This window comes from Sus scrofa, chromosome 8 (assembly GCF_000003025.6).
Source record: "Sus scrofa isolate TJ Tabasco breed Duroc chromosome 8, Sscrofa11.1, whole genome shotgun sequence".
NCBI classification, from domain to species: Eukaryota; Metazoa; Chordata; class Mammalia; order Artiodactyla; family Suidae; genus Sus; species Sus scrofa.
Window position 1 is genome coordinate 57,796,019 of NC_010450.4, and position 16,201 is coordinate 57,812,219.

The 16,201-nt window shown below is 36.0% G+C and overlaps 1 long non-coding RNA gene across 1 annotated transcript in view; it reads left to right on the plus strand.

Moving 5' to 3' along the window:
* The window catches only part of LOC110262009, a 151,642-nt gene continuing 135,619 nt past the window's right edge, over nt 179-16,201 (plus strand). The window contains exon 1 of the long non-coding RNA XR_002346492.1: nt 179-250. This is a non-coding gene — a long non-coding RNA (uncharacterized LOC110262009). The remainder of the gene's footprint in view (nt 251-16,201) is intronic.

Consider the following 16,201-nt stretch of genomic DNA (forward strand, 5'->3'; position numbering starts at 1 on the left):
GAAAGGGGAGCCAAAGGGGTGGAGTTAGCATCCAGCAGACACAGTCGCAGGCCCCTCCTCACGCACAGAAGCCCAGCACCCGCCCACCGCTAGGGCAAGATCTTGATTGCTGTGTTCTGCGTGGGCCCCCTGCTCCCGCCAGCAGAGCTGAGGTGTCAGCGCACAGTGGTTTTGCCAGAGAGACTCGACTGAAGTGATGGAGGCCTCTGCATAGTACCCTGTGAGCAAGCGAGATTAGACTAAACCCAAGGTAAGACCTAAAATGTTAGACTTAATTTCGTTACCCAGATTCCATTTTTATCTAGGGGGGATTTGTTAATGGGCTTTGCTGGGGACCAATCCTTCCTCTGTCCTTTTGTCCTGCTCCTCCTTCTCAGGGGTGCATGTGGGATGGTCTGCATCAGTTTTCTGCTGACTTGGGGTGTCATCTAAGGCCATAGTACAGGATCACAGCTGCTCCTCAGCTGCTGCCATTGGATGTGTTTGCCTGTCAGCTCTATTTTTATCCCTGAACAGCCACATTTATCCAACCTTTTGGAGGTAAAGGACACCAGTTTACAATACTAGTTAGTTTGCAATACGTGGCCCACATTAATTAGCAAGAGAATTATGGTCACATGTCAAGTTTTTCCCCAAACTGAAGGTATCTAGGTCTTTTGCTTGTAGACAGAGTGTGCCCTGCTGTTGAGGCTCAGTGCTTCACTTGTTTTTTGCAAAGGAAGGTTCGTGTCAGGGAGGGGTTCACATGTGTGATCAGAGGACCTGCAGCCCCAGGTTGTCTCTCTGAGGTTGGACCTGGGGGCCGTCTCTGGATTGTGATGTGCCCCTGGAGGGATCTCCTGCAGCTTCAGGGCAGAATGGGCAGTTAGGATCACTAATGGCAACCGTTCCACTAAGGAGTGAAGTATCTTGCAGGCTGCGGGTTTTCCAGATTTTGAGGCTCACCCAATCTCCTGGCTAGAAACGGGGGAGGGCTGGGTCCCTGGGTGCTGGCAACACCTGGTTCCCTGTGCAGTGAAGTCTTTCCTGGTTTCTCACCTGGCGGACATACTTGAGTTGTTGCATTTCAAGGGGGTTAAAGAGCCCCTTCTCAGGCTTGGGAAATAGGTCTAAGCACACAAAAGTTCAAATGCACTTAATTCTAATTTATCCCTTTGGGCTAGTGATCTGCAAAGCAGGGCAATCAGGAACACCATAATCCAGTTTTCTTGATTTTCCTGACATAGCTTGGCTAAGGCCCATTTCAAGTTCTGATTGGATCTTTCTGCTTTTCCTAATGATTGGGGTTTCCAGGCTGAATGCACATCCATTTAATTCCCAGATCTCTCGTTATCCCTTTCATCGCTTGAGACACAAATGTTGAATCATCACTTAGTTGAGATCTGGAAGCCCAAACCTAGAAATTATTTCTTTTAGAAATGCCTTAGCCACTTCAGTTGCCATTTCAGTTATAGCAGAGAATGCTTCTACCCACCCAGAAAATATATCTACTAGCACCAAAAAATTACTTGGTAATCTGAACATGAAAGTGAAATCAATCTGTGGATCTTCCCCAAGAAATGTCCCTCTGTTCTGAATCGGTCTGATCTGGGGTCCTTGTGTAGGAGTCTGGTGTCAGGGTTGTTGATTGTACAGATGGGACAGGTCTCAACTATCCTGCTGATTATCCTTTTCATGCCAGGAGTTTTCCATGAAGTCAGCCAATTACATAGGACTTTCCTCTTATAGTGACTTTCTTGCCAAGCATCGCTGATGGCTTGATAAGCTCCAGTTTGGGGCAAGAGGTATTGTCCATGTTCATCATCTAGCCACCCATGACCTCCTAGATCTCTGCTGAAGCCCCATTTTGGGGTTTTGTCTAATTCTTAGAAGACCTTTGTGTAAATTGGAGAATAATTGGATGAATCTGGTCTTCCAGGTACAAGGGATAGTTATCATGTTACTGGTTCTAGGGCCACCCTTTCCACAGGTGCATCCACCTGGTTGTTTCCCTTTATTACCTCTGCAACCCTCATTTGGTAATCCCCACAATGAATTGCTGCCACCTTTTTGGAAACTTTACTGCTTCTAAGAGCTTCAGTATGCTTCGGCGATGTTTCACCTGCTTATTCAGTGACCATATTCCATTTTGTCAGGCAGTGCTTATGACCAGGGCCTTTTCCTAGTATGGTCTTGGTTTTGGTTCATGGGGCTCACCACTGTCCTTTACCAAACCAAATGTGACTATGGAGAAGGCTACCCGGGGTTTGTGAGGAGGGCAAAAGCCTTGATGTGGCCCCTACTGCCTCATATAGGGGTCATGAGGACAGCGCTGCTGGCCAGACAGTGGGCAAAACTGCCTTGGCTCCCTTTTGTCCCCATTGTTACTGGCTGTCCAGTACCATGGGAGGGCCCACCAGAGGCAACAGGCAGACATGCATGAGTTTCAGTGGCCAATCCCCAATGATGACATAGTAAGGTCCCCTCAAGGGGGGTTAGTCCAGGTGACTCTGGGGGCTACCGTGTGTGCACACTACACCCAGGTATTGTTGTTCTGAACAGTTGTTCTGGACAGTTGTTCTGAATTTGCTGAAGGCTGCTGCCATCCTACCCTTTCAGAGTAACGCAAAGACCAGAGTCATTCATCGTCTCATGAACATCCTCAAGTCTACATGGTCCTCTCCAGAGCCAGGGTGAGCCCAGAACCTAGTTGATGGGTGCAGGTGAAAAAAAACACAGTTCATCCCAGGTGGAGTGCTAAAATTTTGCTACGGACCTTCTGAGTTTGTCTCCAATAAGGGTCCTCCTGCACAGCGTTGTTTGAGCCAATAGAATGAGTCTGATTTCTGTTGAGAAGCAAAGGAAACATATATGTTAACCCTAAACTCCAAATTTATCCCTCTACCTCTGCCTTTCCCCTTTGGTAACCCTTGTTTTTTATGTCAGTGGGTCTGTTTTTGTTTTGTAATAATTAAGTTCATTTGAGTCATTTCTTAAGTTTCCACCTGTAAATAATATCATAGGCTATTTGTCTTTCTTTGACTTATATCACTTATGATAATCTTTAGTCCCATCTATGTTGCTGCAAATAACATTTAAAAATTTTTTATGGCTGAATAATATTGCATTATGTATGTCTACCGCAATATCTTTATCCATTCCTCTGTTCATGGACATTTAGATTGATTCCATATCTTTTAATTGATCATCTTTTTAAATTTTTAACATAATTTATGTTTAAATAGCTATTAGTCAAACTCTTAAATTTTTCTGACATTTTCTATTGCATGAGCATATTATCTAAAAGTTGCTGAAGATTTGTTTTCAATCGTAAATCAAGATACAAATTCTAAAGATCAAAATATTTTGTCTTTATATTGATGCTATCATCGTTACTCAAATACAGATAATCTAGTTTATGGAGAAGGAAGCAAGTGAAATAAAATTTGACAACTTAATGTTTAGAATTCTGAAACAGACATGGCAAAAGTTAAAGAGACTTATTTAATAAGCATTCTTTGGTCCAGAGAAAAAAATCACACATCTGTATTGTATTATGTTTGATGGCAGCAACATTTCTTGGCCATTGAAATTCACCCATAGCATACATTGGAACATTCAACTTGCATCTATTGCTCAGCTGCAATGACTTAAATGTTGTGGTAAATATTAGATACATAGTTTAAAGTGGTGCTTACAGGCCCTAACAATTCAACTTTTGTAAGAGTAATACACTTACTATGTAGTAACTCTTATAACTCTTAACATAAAGTGTGAAGTTTAAAAAGACAGTAAATATTTGTACAACCTAAATCACATAAATAATTAAATTTTCTAAAAAAATTTAGATGATTGAATATGTGTATTTGTAGATCCTTATGGATATAAGATTGTAGTCTTGCCTTAGATATTGCCTCCTTCATGTTACTCGCTGTGTACCCCTGATGCCTTCTAAATTTTATATAAGTTGATACTTAAAATTTATTTTAATATGACTTTCTATTCCTATGGAAGCTCAGCACTTTTTTAAAAATTAAAATATAATGGACTTACAATATTATATTAGTTTCATGTGTACTACATAGTGATTTGATATTTTACTAAATTACAAAACGATCACAAGTTGTTTTAGGTCTGTCACCATATAAAATTATTACAATATTATATTGACTGTATTCCCATGCTATACATTACATCCCTGTATTTATTTTATAACTAGAAGTTGTATCTTTTATTCCCCTTTACCTGTTTTGCCTATTCCCTTCCTCTGCTCTCTCTGGCAACAGTTTTTTCCTCTGTATCTGTGACTCTGTTTCTTTTTTGTTATGTTTGTCCATTTGTTTTGTTTTTTAGACTCCACATATAGTAAAATTATTATATGATATTTGTCTTTCTCTGTCTGACTTATATCACTTAGCATCATACCTTCTGAGTCTATGTTGTCACAAGTGCCAAGATCTCATTCTTTTTATGGCTGAGTAATTGTGTGTGTGTGTGTGTGTGTGTCTATACCACACCGTCTTTATCTATTCATCTATGGATAGCCACTTAAGTTGCTTTCATATCTTGGCTTTTGTAAATAATGCTGTAATGAACATAGGGGTACATATATCTTTTCAAATTAGCGGTTTCGTTTTCTTCAAAAAATTACTTAGACCTGAAATTGCTGAATTGCATGGTATTTCTATTTTCAATTTTTAAAATCTTTTTTGGGGGGCCACACCCATGGCAAATGGAGGTTCCCTGGCTAGGGGTCCAATTGGAGCTATAGCCACCAGCTTACACCACAGCCTCAGCAATGCCAGATTTGAGCTGCTTCTGTGACCTATACCACAGCTCATGGCAAAGCCAGACCTTTAACCCACTGAGCAAGGCCAGGGATTGAACCTGTGTCCTCATGGATACTAGTTGGGTTCATTAACTACCGAGCCATGATGGAAACTCCCTATTTTTAATTTTTTGAGGAACCTCCATATTGTTTTCCAGACTGACTGTATTAATTTACATTCCCACCAAAAGTGCTGCACCAGAGTTGTTTTATTTTTCTCCATATTTTTGCTAACACTTGTTATTTTTTGCCGTTTTTTACATTAGTCGTTCTAAGACATATGAGGTGATAGCTCATTTGGGTTTTGATTTGCACATCCTTAATGATTAGTGATGCTGAGCATCTTTTCATCTGCCTGTTTTCCACCTGTATATTTCATTTGGGAAAATGTCTTCTCATGTCCCTCACCCATTTTTTATCAAATTATTTGTTTTTATGATTTTTGAGTTGTATGCGTCCTTGTTAATTTTTGATACGAACCCCTTATTGAAAGTATTATTTTCAAGTATGTTTGCTTACTCAGTCAGTTACCTTTTCATTCTATTTATGGTTTCCTTCATTGTGATAATTTTTTAGCTTGATGTAATCCAATTTTTTGTTTGCTTTTGTTGTCCTTCCTCAGGGAGACAGATTAAAAAAAAAATTAAGACCAATATAGAAGAGTATGTTGCCAATGTCTCCTTCCAGAAGTTTAATAGTTTTAGGTCTTATATTACATCTTTAATGTACTCTGAGTTTATTATTGTGTATGGTGTAAAAAGTAGACAGTTTCATTGTTTTGCATGTAGCTGTCCAGTTTTCCCCAATATTATTTATTAAAGAGACTCTCTTTTTCCCATTGTATATTCTTGCCTCTTTTTTAATAGATTAATTGATCATATAAATATGGCTTTATTTCTGGACTCCCTATTTTGTTCCATTAATTTATGTGTTTTTGTTTCACTACCATATTATTTTGATTACTGTAGCTTTGTAATAGTTTGAAATTAGGGAGCATGATACCTTCAGATTTGTTCTTTTGCAAAATCGCTATTGCCATGCAGGGTATTTTGTGTTTGCATACAAAATTTAGCATTCTTTGTTCTAGATTTATGAATAATGTCATTAATATTCTAATGGAATTACATTGCATCTATTGATTGTTTTGGGTAGTATTGTCACTTTAACAATAGTAATTGTTCAAGTCCATAAGCCTGGAATAGCTTTACATTTATTCCTCTTACTCAGCTTTTAGTGGAATTGTACATGTTTGTTTTTCATGAATTTTTTTTTTTTTTTTTTGGTCTTTTTAGGGCTGTACCTGCAGCATATGGAAGTTCCCAGGCTAGGGGTCAAATTGGAGCTACAGCTGCTGGCCTATACTACAGTCACAGCAAGATGCAAGCTATGTCTGCAACCTACACCACAGCTCATGGCAACACCAGATCCTTAACCCATTGAGCAAGGCCATGAATCGAACCCTCATGGATCCTAGTTTTGTCCATTACTGCTGAGCCATGACAGGAACTCTAGTGATTCAGTATTTTTGCAGATTTCACTCCATTGTAGATTATTAGAAAATAATATGTATAATTCCTTATACTATACAGTATAACCTTGTTGATTAACTATTTTGTATTTAGTAGTTTTTAGCTGTTAGTCTTATACCCCTAATTTATCCACTCTTCCTCCCTCTACCCTTTGGTAACCACACATTTTTTGTTTTTTGTGTTGTTTTTTTTTCTCTATCTGTGAGTTTCTTTCTGTTTTGTATATAATTCATTTGTATTTTTATTTTTGGTTCCATGTATAAGTGATATATAGTATTTGTCTCCATCTGATTTTTTTTCTCTGTTATATTCTCTAGGTCCAGTGGGAATATTTCATTCTTTTTTATGACTAAGTAATAACCCAAGTGCCATCATAAGACAATTGGATTGAGAAAATGTGATGTATCTTCTTCTTAATCCAGTTGTCTATTGAGGGGCACTTGAGTTGCTTCTCTGTCCTGGCTGTTGTAAACAGTGCTGCTACAAATATTGGAGTACATGTATCTTTTTAAATTCTTTCATTTTTTTCTGGATAATATTCATAGTGGTATTGCTGGATCATATGATGGTGAAATTTTTATTTTTTAGGCATATCCATGTTGTTTACCATAGTGCCTGTAACAGTTTACATTCCCACCATCATGCATGTCTTTGTACCACTCCATTGAATAGACTATAATAACTTGAGGCCAAAGATCACACTTGAATAATTCACTGTCACATCCCTAGTATTTAACAATTTTCTTGAAATAGAGTATATTTTAGGTAAATATATATGCAATTGATTAGTTAATTAATTCCTTAAAATAAAATATATCTACTCTGAGTTTCTGTTGTGACTCAATGGAAATGAACCTGTCTAGTATCCATGAGGATGCAGTTTCGATCCCTGGCCCTACTCAGTGGGTTAATGATCCTGTGTTGCTGTCAGATGTGGTGTAGGTTACAGATGTGGCTCAGATCTGGCGTTGCTGTGGTTGAGGTGTAGGCCAGCAGCTGTAGCTCCAATTTGACCCCTCGCCTAGGGACTTCCATATGCCATGGGTGCGGCCCAAAAAAGGAAAAAAAAAAAAATATATATATATATATACTCTTGAATTATCATTTTATATCAATGATGCATATTGATTAATTTTGAAATTGACTTTTTAGGATAAATGTGGGAAACATCTAGGTTGTTGCATGAGGACAGTGATATGCCACTTGCTATAGTGTAGCCAAATTTGGTGTTGAAATAATTCCCCCGGGAAGTCAGGGGTATATGCTGGGGTCAGGATTTATCCTCTCTGTGATACAGTAGGGCACCTAAGTTAACTCTAACCTGAAAGATATAAAAGCTCCTTTAAGTATCATTTCCCTTATTACACCTCTAAAGGATAAATCAGAAAACAATGAGGTATTTTGTTTTTAAGGAAGATGCGTATAGTGAATTGATTTAGGACTCTTAATTGTACCACAGGGCAAGCCTAATGGTCTATATCTAGCTGAAGTAAGTGCTTCCTCTCAGAAGCCTATGCAGGTAAGAAATGGCCCTCAGCTGCTCCTAAGCCTGGACTGACCAGCTCCCATTTCCTTACACTTCTTTGTCTTCTCCATCTCTGTTATTTACATTATTTAAATAAACCCTCTTCTATAACACTAGTAAGACAGGCAAGAGACAGTGCCCTTAGGAGCTGCTCCTTTTACCAGAGCCTAAGCTGTCACTTTCCCACTGACACGGTGTGTTGAGGCAATCCTTATACTCTGTAAATATATATATTGTATTGGGCAATTACTTAGCACAAAACCCAAATAGGATGTATGTTTGAAGTGGGGTAGAGAAAGAGAAGGGAGAAAGAGAATAAATTCGAAAAAGAGTTCAGACTTACATTTTCAAGGCTAACTATTGGAAGTTCCCATAAATACTCCACTTTAGGATTTTTATTTCCAAGCCCCATGTCCTTCCATAAGGGTGGTTAATGTAAAATAAAAGAAACTTGCAGCATTCTGAATGAATTATTATGATTGTCATCAAGGATTTCACTTTGGAATACATACCCATATCCTTATTTAATTTGAATCACAAGAGTTTAGTAATCCACATAAAAGGAATGAGAAGAGGGTGGAGCAAACTGATGGATAAAAGGACAGAAATAGAGAAAGAGAAGCAGTGGGGAAAAGAGAGAGAAGTAGATTCCTAATCTAGTATTCTTAAAGAATTCTGAATTTGCTCCAAAAGTTGCTGAGGAATTCTGTAAGTAAACTCTTCTGTTCAGATAATGTATGCTAATGTTAATATAATCTATTTTCCTTGAGTTTTGCAATTTGCGTAGACTAACAAAGATGATGTAATATATCATTTGTGACTGATACGAAGAGAAAATTTAGAGAAAAGGAAAACATAATGGCTAGAAAACAAACTAAAATTGTCTTTACATCTTTAGGCAATGACATTAAATCAAGATATCTTTCAATGTTCATCACGTAGACAAGAATTTCCAATTGTGAGGTTAGCACTGGGATGCAAAGAAGCAGGAACATTTGCACTGTTGGGAGTCAAATATTAGAATCAACCTGAATATACATCAGCAGGGAAAAAAATAAATAACTTGTAGTATTTTACACACTGAAATGCTGTTCATAATTAAACTGAATAGATCATATCAGTGAATGTATTCAAATGGATGAAACTTGAAACAGACAGTGGATAAAGCACACTGAAAAATATTCCACTATGATAGGATTTATGTATACTTATGTATAGATATAGTCTCTTAATTTATATATATTTTAGGGGAAATACACATGAACAAGAGGGGAACACACCAACTTCCAGGAGGAAAAGGAATATAATATATTTTCTGGGTAATTCTGTCTATATTTATAGCCATACTTTAAAAAATAGTGTCTAAATCAAATTTATGCTTGCTGGGTATAGATATTCTAGTTATAATTTCTCCACTTAATTATAAGATTATATTACATAATGACAGTTATCCTTAATTACAAAATTATTTGACTTTGGTAAATTTTTAAAATTTTTTTCTCTTTTTATTGTAATCTCGAAAAGGGATAAATACTCAAATTCTCAGAATACACATATGTATAGCTTATATATTGTTTTGATATTTTGTTTTGTATTGTTTTAGGATAAAGGGTATTTAACTTTCCTTTTCATTACTTAACCTACTACAGTGAAAGTACACTTCAGTAAATTTTGCTACAGATAAGGGCTCTGTGTGTGTGTGTGTACGTGTGCACCGTTAGCAGGTATCAGGGTATAATGATGTTGAGAGGGCTTGAGTTCTCCATCTGCATGTGTGAAGTTTAGAAAGGGACAGGGTGCCCTGGAGCCCAGCGTCCATGAACTGAACCAATTCAGTAGGAGCAGTGGCTCAGAGACAGAGATAACCGTGAAAATACAGGCCTCTCAGGAATTATTTTGATTTATAACTTGATGCAGGACATGGATTTAATGTTTAGTCAAATATATTTGTATCTTCAGGTATAGGCTAACTTGAGTTTGCCTTAGCAATTTTAGACACTTTGATTTCAGACACAAATAATCTTTTTAGTAACATTTCATTGTGGGAAATTAATTTGTTCAAAAAACCTCTGCCACACATGCTCATAAATCAACTGTTTATTTCCTGCCAAAATACAATGCATTTTGCTCTATATTGTGAAAACACGTGTTCAAGGCATGAAAACCAAATTTTAAAATACCAAACAACAAAGCCCAAAAGTATACTCTTAAGTATTATACATGGAATTGCGTATAGGAAAGCAAGGCTTTAACACAAGATCTTCTATAAATCAACTTTTTGGCTCTGAGAAACCATGGGTAGTAAACTATAGTGATGAGGAATCAAAAACTATTCTTTTGGTAGGAAATCTTCCCAGTGAGAGAAGGGGGATTCAGAATGTGTTTCTGTTGAGGATTTCATAGCATTAAATATAAGTAATTTTTAATTTTTCATTTGGCAAGATAACAAGGAAATGTTTTAGGCAAGGACAGGTGTCATGCCATATGTTGCCAAGTGTTTAATCAAGGATTTATATCTACCCCAGAATATCTTTTTAATGGATGTGTTTCACTTACTGGGGAGAAACTTGAACTAGTGGCAATACAGTTTGCATTTCAGTGATCAGTGAAGTTAGGACTGATGACAAAAATAGTAATGTGTACAAGAGAAGGACTTAAGCCAAGATTTTAAATGTGTCAAGACAAGAAGTTAAATGTTCTAATACCAATCCAAAGCCATTGACTGAATAAATTCATGAGTTGACAGGCATGGGATATAGATCATTTTTCTTCATTTGATTAAGGGAAATGACAGATACTTCTTTTAACCTTAACCATCATTTTTTTCAACAGCAATATTTTACTGAAATTGTATAAGTGCTAACATGATGAAGGGTGGCAGTTAAAACTTGAGTCAAAAGGCAAATAATTTGCAAACACTCCCTTTCTGAATAGTAAGAGTTTGTGCTTTATTTTTCTTAGTTTATTTGAGAAGTGTTTGGTACAAATTCAAACATAAATTGTGTAGTTCTTAATCACCACAGCAAGTTTTTCATTTTTCCAGTATGATCCTTGGTAAACTGACAGCTTTCTGTGATTGAACACAACAATAGTGTTTTTTATTTTGTAAAGAGACAACTGATGAGTATTCTATATACTGCAGATGCTTTCAGAGAGAGGTGCTGCCACAGTGCTCTAATTCAGGTGTTAATAATGGTGCTTGCTTAAGTTGCTGGAGAAAAAGGTGAATTTTGCTTTTTGATCTACTTGTGACCAGTGAATATGAAATGAGTTCTTAGTATTCATATGAAGGTGTTCACTGTAGCAACAAATATATGTGTGTGTGTATTATAAATTATCTATGTGGAAGCTAATTATGACATCACCTGGCAATAATAAGAATGTCTGGTTTATTTAAAATGTGCAGTTTTTCCTAGGTTAAATTGTAAAATGCTTTTTGTTAGAACCTGTGGTAGGATGTGCATTACAGGATAATATTAATGTCTCAAATTAATGAAATTGCAGGATTGTCATCCATTAGAAGTGTATGCTGTCCTAAAGTTTCTGCATTGATGTAAACAGATTTAATGTTAATAGACAGATTTTTGTGTGGTTATATATCATAGCCTGTAGATTTGATAAGTAAATAGAAAAAAATTGATAGTATATGCACATAAAAACTAAAGATAGTTTTAATTCAGACAGTCTTTTCCCCATATGAAATGATACAGTCACTTCACCCAGCTCTCCAAATGAAGGATAATACAGTAGTTCCAAGTGAAATAGAAATGGAGTAAACTTGGAGCAAAATGAATCATAAATCAATAAACACCTCAGCCTGCCACCTCATGGTTTATTGATTCACAAGCTGTTTATCCCATACTCATTGTGCTTCAGTGCAATTATCATTTAATTACATTTTCTGTATGTACCAAATTGTATTTTAGATGTCTTCCTAGACCAAATAATTTCAAGCTCTATATCTACTCACTAACCATGGGGTTTGTTTATGTTTTTTTCCTCAGTATGCTGGTCTTGATTTCTGCTGGTATACTAGACACATCTCATAATAAAACCTATTAAAGCACATTTAACAAACTCTCTCTAATTACAATCATGTTTATTGTTCTCATTTTTTACATCAAGATTGATTTGAAATAGAACAGATGATGTGTTAGAGAAAATATAGCATAGTATAAACCACAAAGAGCTATTGAATTTTATGAATCTAAAACCATTGAAGTTGTATTATTATTCAGCCTAACTATGAAATGCTCTAGAAAAAGAATATGTAATAATGAATTGACTTGATGTTGATCTTTTTTTTCTTTTTTTTTTTTTTTTCTTTTCAGAGCCACCCCTGAGCCATAGGGAAGTTCCTAGGCTAGAATTTGAATCAGAGCTACAACTGCCAGCCTACACCACAGCCCCAGCAACATGGGATCTGAGCCATGTCTGTGACCTACACCACAGCTCACGGCAACACTGGATCCTTAATCCACTGAGCAAGGCCAGGGATTGAACCTGCTTCCTCATGGTTAATAGTCAGATTGGTTTCCACTGAGCCACAACAGGAATTCCTTTAATGTTGATCATTTTAAGATATTTTTTAAAAATATGATTGTAGAGTATTCCAATTTCTCATTATTTAGTGTTAAAAATCTAATCTTCAGTGAGCAACCCAGAGATGGCAGGTAATTTTTTACATATATATCTGTGGTATAAAGTAAATTAAACATTTTCTTTTCTAATCAAAAATAAAATTTCCTAGAGTTCATGTTGTGGTTCAGCAGGTTAAGAACCCAACTAATATCCATGAGGTTTTGTGTTCGATCCCTGGCCTTGCTCAGTGGGTAAAAGAATGGGATGTTGTCGCAAGCTGCAGCATAGGTCGCAGGTGTGGCTTGGATCTTGCTTTGCTGTGGCTGTGGCCTAGGCCTCAGATGCAGCTCTGATTATCCCCCTGGCTGGGGAATTTCCATATGCTGCAGATGCAGCCATAAGATAAAATAAAATAAAATAAAATTTACTAAACTAAGAATCCATGAAATATCCTGGATGAAGCTGTTTAAAACATCTTTTAGAAGCAGTGACAAATAGCATGTGATGGCTTGAGAAGAGATTCCCCTTAAAGATACAAATTCAAATTGATCTTGCCAAATGCGACAGATTTTAAAGTTATACTTGGAATATAACATCATTTATACCAATGTTCAAAATTAAAGAGTCTCGTCATTATTTTTATCCCTGTTAGGAGACTGAGGTCAACTTTGAGATCTGTCATCAGAGGTTAGTTCTGATTTATATGTTATGAGACAAATAGCTCCCAATTTACCATAAACTCAACAAAACGTCATCGACAGAGAAAGCCATTTGGAAGAATTTGTTTATACGTGGTCTTAAATCCTAACACTAGAATGTATACTTAGATTTCAAAACTTCATCAAATTCAAAAACTCTTAGGAAATGTGTAGTGGCCAGTATCTTATTAACTGGTTCAGGTGCTCCTACTTATATCATGAACTAAGCAAGGAAAGTCCTGTTCATGCCTCATGATATGCAAATTAAGATTCTGGCTATGGATATTTCTGCCATGTTCAATCAATGCTTATTTTATAAAGTAATTAATAAGTGGATAAATAGACCAGGATTTATGAATCTCTAAAAGAAAAGAAAATATAGTTTTATGTGGTATTTCATTGATTCCAACAATTTTAAGGCAAGCAGTTATAATCATTGAATAAAAAACTGTATGCTTCTTTTCCTGTGATTTCCTTAGGTGCAAATATTGGATGTGTGTGAGTGTGTGGGGGTGAGTGTGTATGTGTAGATAAAATAGAAAAATGTGTTGATCTCATTGTTTCCTCTTCAGTAGAGGAACATTTTCCATTTTCTGTAACTTTGCATGTGACTTCAACACACACAGTCTATGAAATTTTAAAAAAGTACCTTATAAAATTCTACTAATTCATAATTAATTTCTGCAGATGAAACACTATTTAAACTTGGAAGTCAAATTGATTCCCACTTAGGGAACCATGCATCTAGGAGAGCTGTCACTTTGCTCGGTACAAACCACATCACGTGTTTCCTAAGACATAAAGTTATCTACAAAGTAAATTTTCCATCGCGGCGGAGTGGTTAACGAATCCGACTAGGAACCATGAGGTTGCGGGTTCGGTCCCTGCCCTTGCTCAGTGGGTTAAAGATCCGGTGTTGCGGAGAGCTGTGGTGTAGGTTGCAGACGCGGCTCAGATCCCACGTTGCTGTGGCTCTGGCGTAGGCCTGGGGCTACAGCTCCGATTCAACTTCTAGCCTGGGAACCTCCATACGCCGCGGGAGCGGCGCAAGAAATGGCGAAAAGACAAAAAAAAAAAAAAAAAAAAAAAAAAATTCCCCACTAACAAATATCAACATAGAAAATTTTTGTCTCTATTTTGGTTATATCCAGAACTAGACCCCAGAATATTAGGTGTCAACCTTCCATCACTCCGAAGTGAGGCACTATACTTCTAAGCAACATATGCAAACAAAACAAAACAAAATAGTCAAATCTGTTGTGTTTGGGGTGGTAGTGTCTTAAAATTGTAATATATTGCCTGCACTACCATGTGGGTGCTATCTATATCCCAAAGTATTGTCCTAGTCATGTCATTTTATTCATAAACATTTTTAAATCCTTAGCATTTTATTGAACACAGTTTATCAGGCAGATGGATGAGAGTGGGAATTGAAAGAGGAAAGTTTTCTATCAAATAGATTTGGAGATTTTGCCAATTATGATGCTTTCTTAGGAATACTCCAAATCTATAAGCATAGAGATGACTTTTATACGTTTCAAAATCAGGAAACTTATTTTAGTATTAATTATTGTGATTGTTTTGCAGATGTATTAGACGAAGCAAAATTTATGAAATCCATTTACGTAAAAGCTCTGTAACATAAAAATAAAATTACTCTCAGAATTTTTTGAGAGATCTTATTTCTCAGATACAAAATACTGAGTTTAAAAGGCAAATTTTAGATTTTATGTTCTTAAGAGGTAATGAGATATTAAAATGAATACAGTAATTCACTAATCATTATTTTCTGCGTTTTTCATAAAACACATTACTAGCCTGGGAACCTCCATATGCCACGGGAGCGGCCCAAGAAATGGTAAAAAGACAAAAAATAAGTAAATAAGCAAATAAATAAAATTTATGGAGTGGTAATATAATATTCTAAGTGTGCACTGTTTATTTTAATGGTTTTTTCATCACTGCACTGCTATTTTGTAATAAAACAGAGAAGAGTTTTTTAACAATTGATTTTTGTTTTACATGAACATTCTGAATTGACAGTCATTTATCTTTGTATCTTACTCTAGAAATATTGTTTAGAGCAACCAATCCTATAAGAAATATTTTATAGAAGATAGCCTCACTTGGTCAGTGTTAGGGTTTTTCTCCTTTGAAGGCTTGAGAATTACTAGTCTTTGTATGTTTTTCCAAATAAGGAACACTGTCCCTAAAACTATTATGCTATAATTTATTTTTCATTAAACTAAATTGATGCAACAGTATTTGCTCTCTCTTTTGTTCAGTTGAAGAGTGTAAGATTAATCAGTTTTCTTTGCACAAAGTTTCAGTGTAGAACTTTAAAGGAAGTAGAAGGAAAAAAAAAACTTACCTAACTCAAATTTTATTTATCCACATACTAGTATATGTATTTTTGAAATTAATATTTTACAAACTCTTTATTAGTTGCATATACATCAGTTTGTTTTTATCAGAAAAAAACATCTGGAACTGTAATGGTCATAAATCAGATCATTAAGAACATCTTTAAGTGGACAGAATTTGACAATGGAAAGTACTTTCCATTAATAATTAATATAGCTGGGAATTAGTCAACCTTATATGTTATAATTTTAAAAAATGGCAAATAAATATGTGAGGACTTATGGTAAAATGAAATAAAGGAAATATTGTTATGTTTTAAGACAGTTGAATATATGTGGAAATGTAGCATTGACATAAATGACCTCAGTGATGTTTAAGAGAATTAATTGCAATGGGACTCTGTTAAGGCTTTAAAGAGCTTATTTACCCCATGCTGCTTATTGGCCTGTGTCCACACTACTTGATGATATAATGAAACAATTTCTCAAGTGAGATAGCAAGGGTCAGCATAAGAGAAGAAAGCCTTTAAGGGACTTGCCTGCTGTGCCTTTATTAGCCAGACTGCTAATTTCTTTAGCACTCGTTTCCTCTCTGCCACAATTAAACTAGTGTTTGCACAAGATATTTATGGCATGCTACTCATTTGTGTCTAGATGATCACCCCATTTAATAAGATATAGTTATTATCATTAAAAGA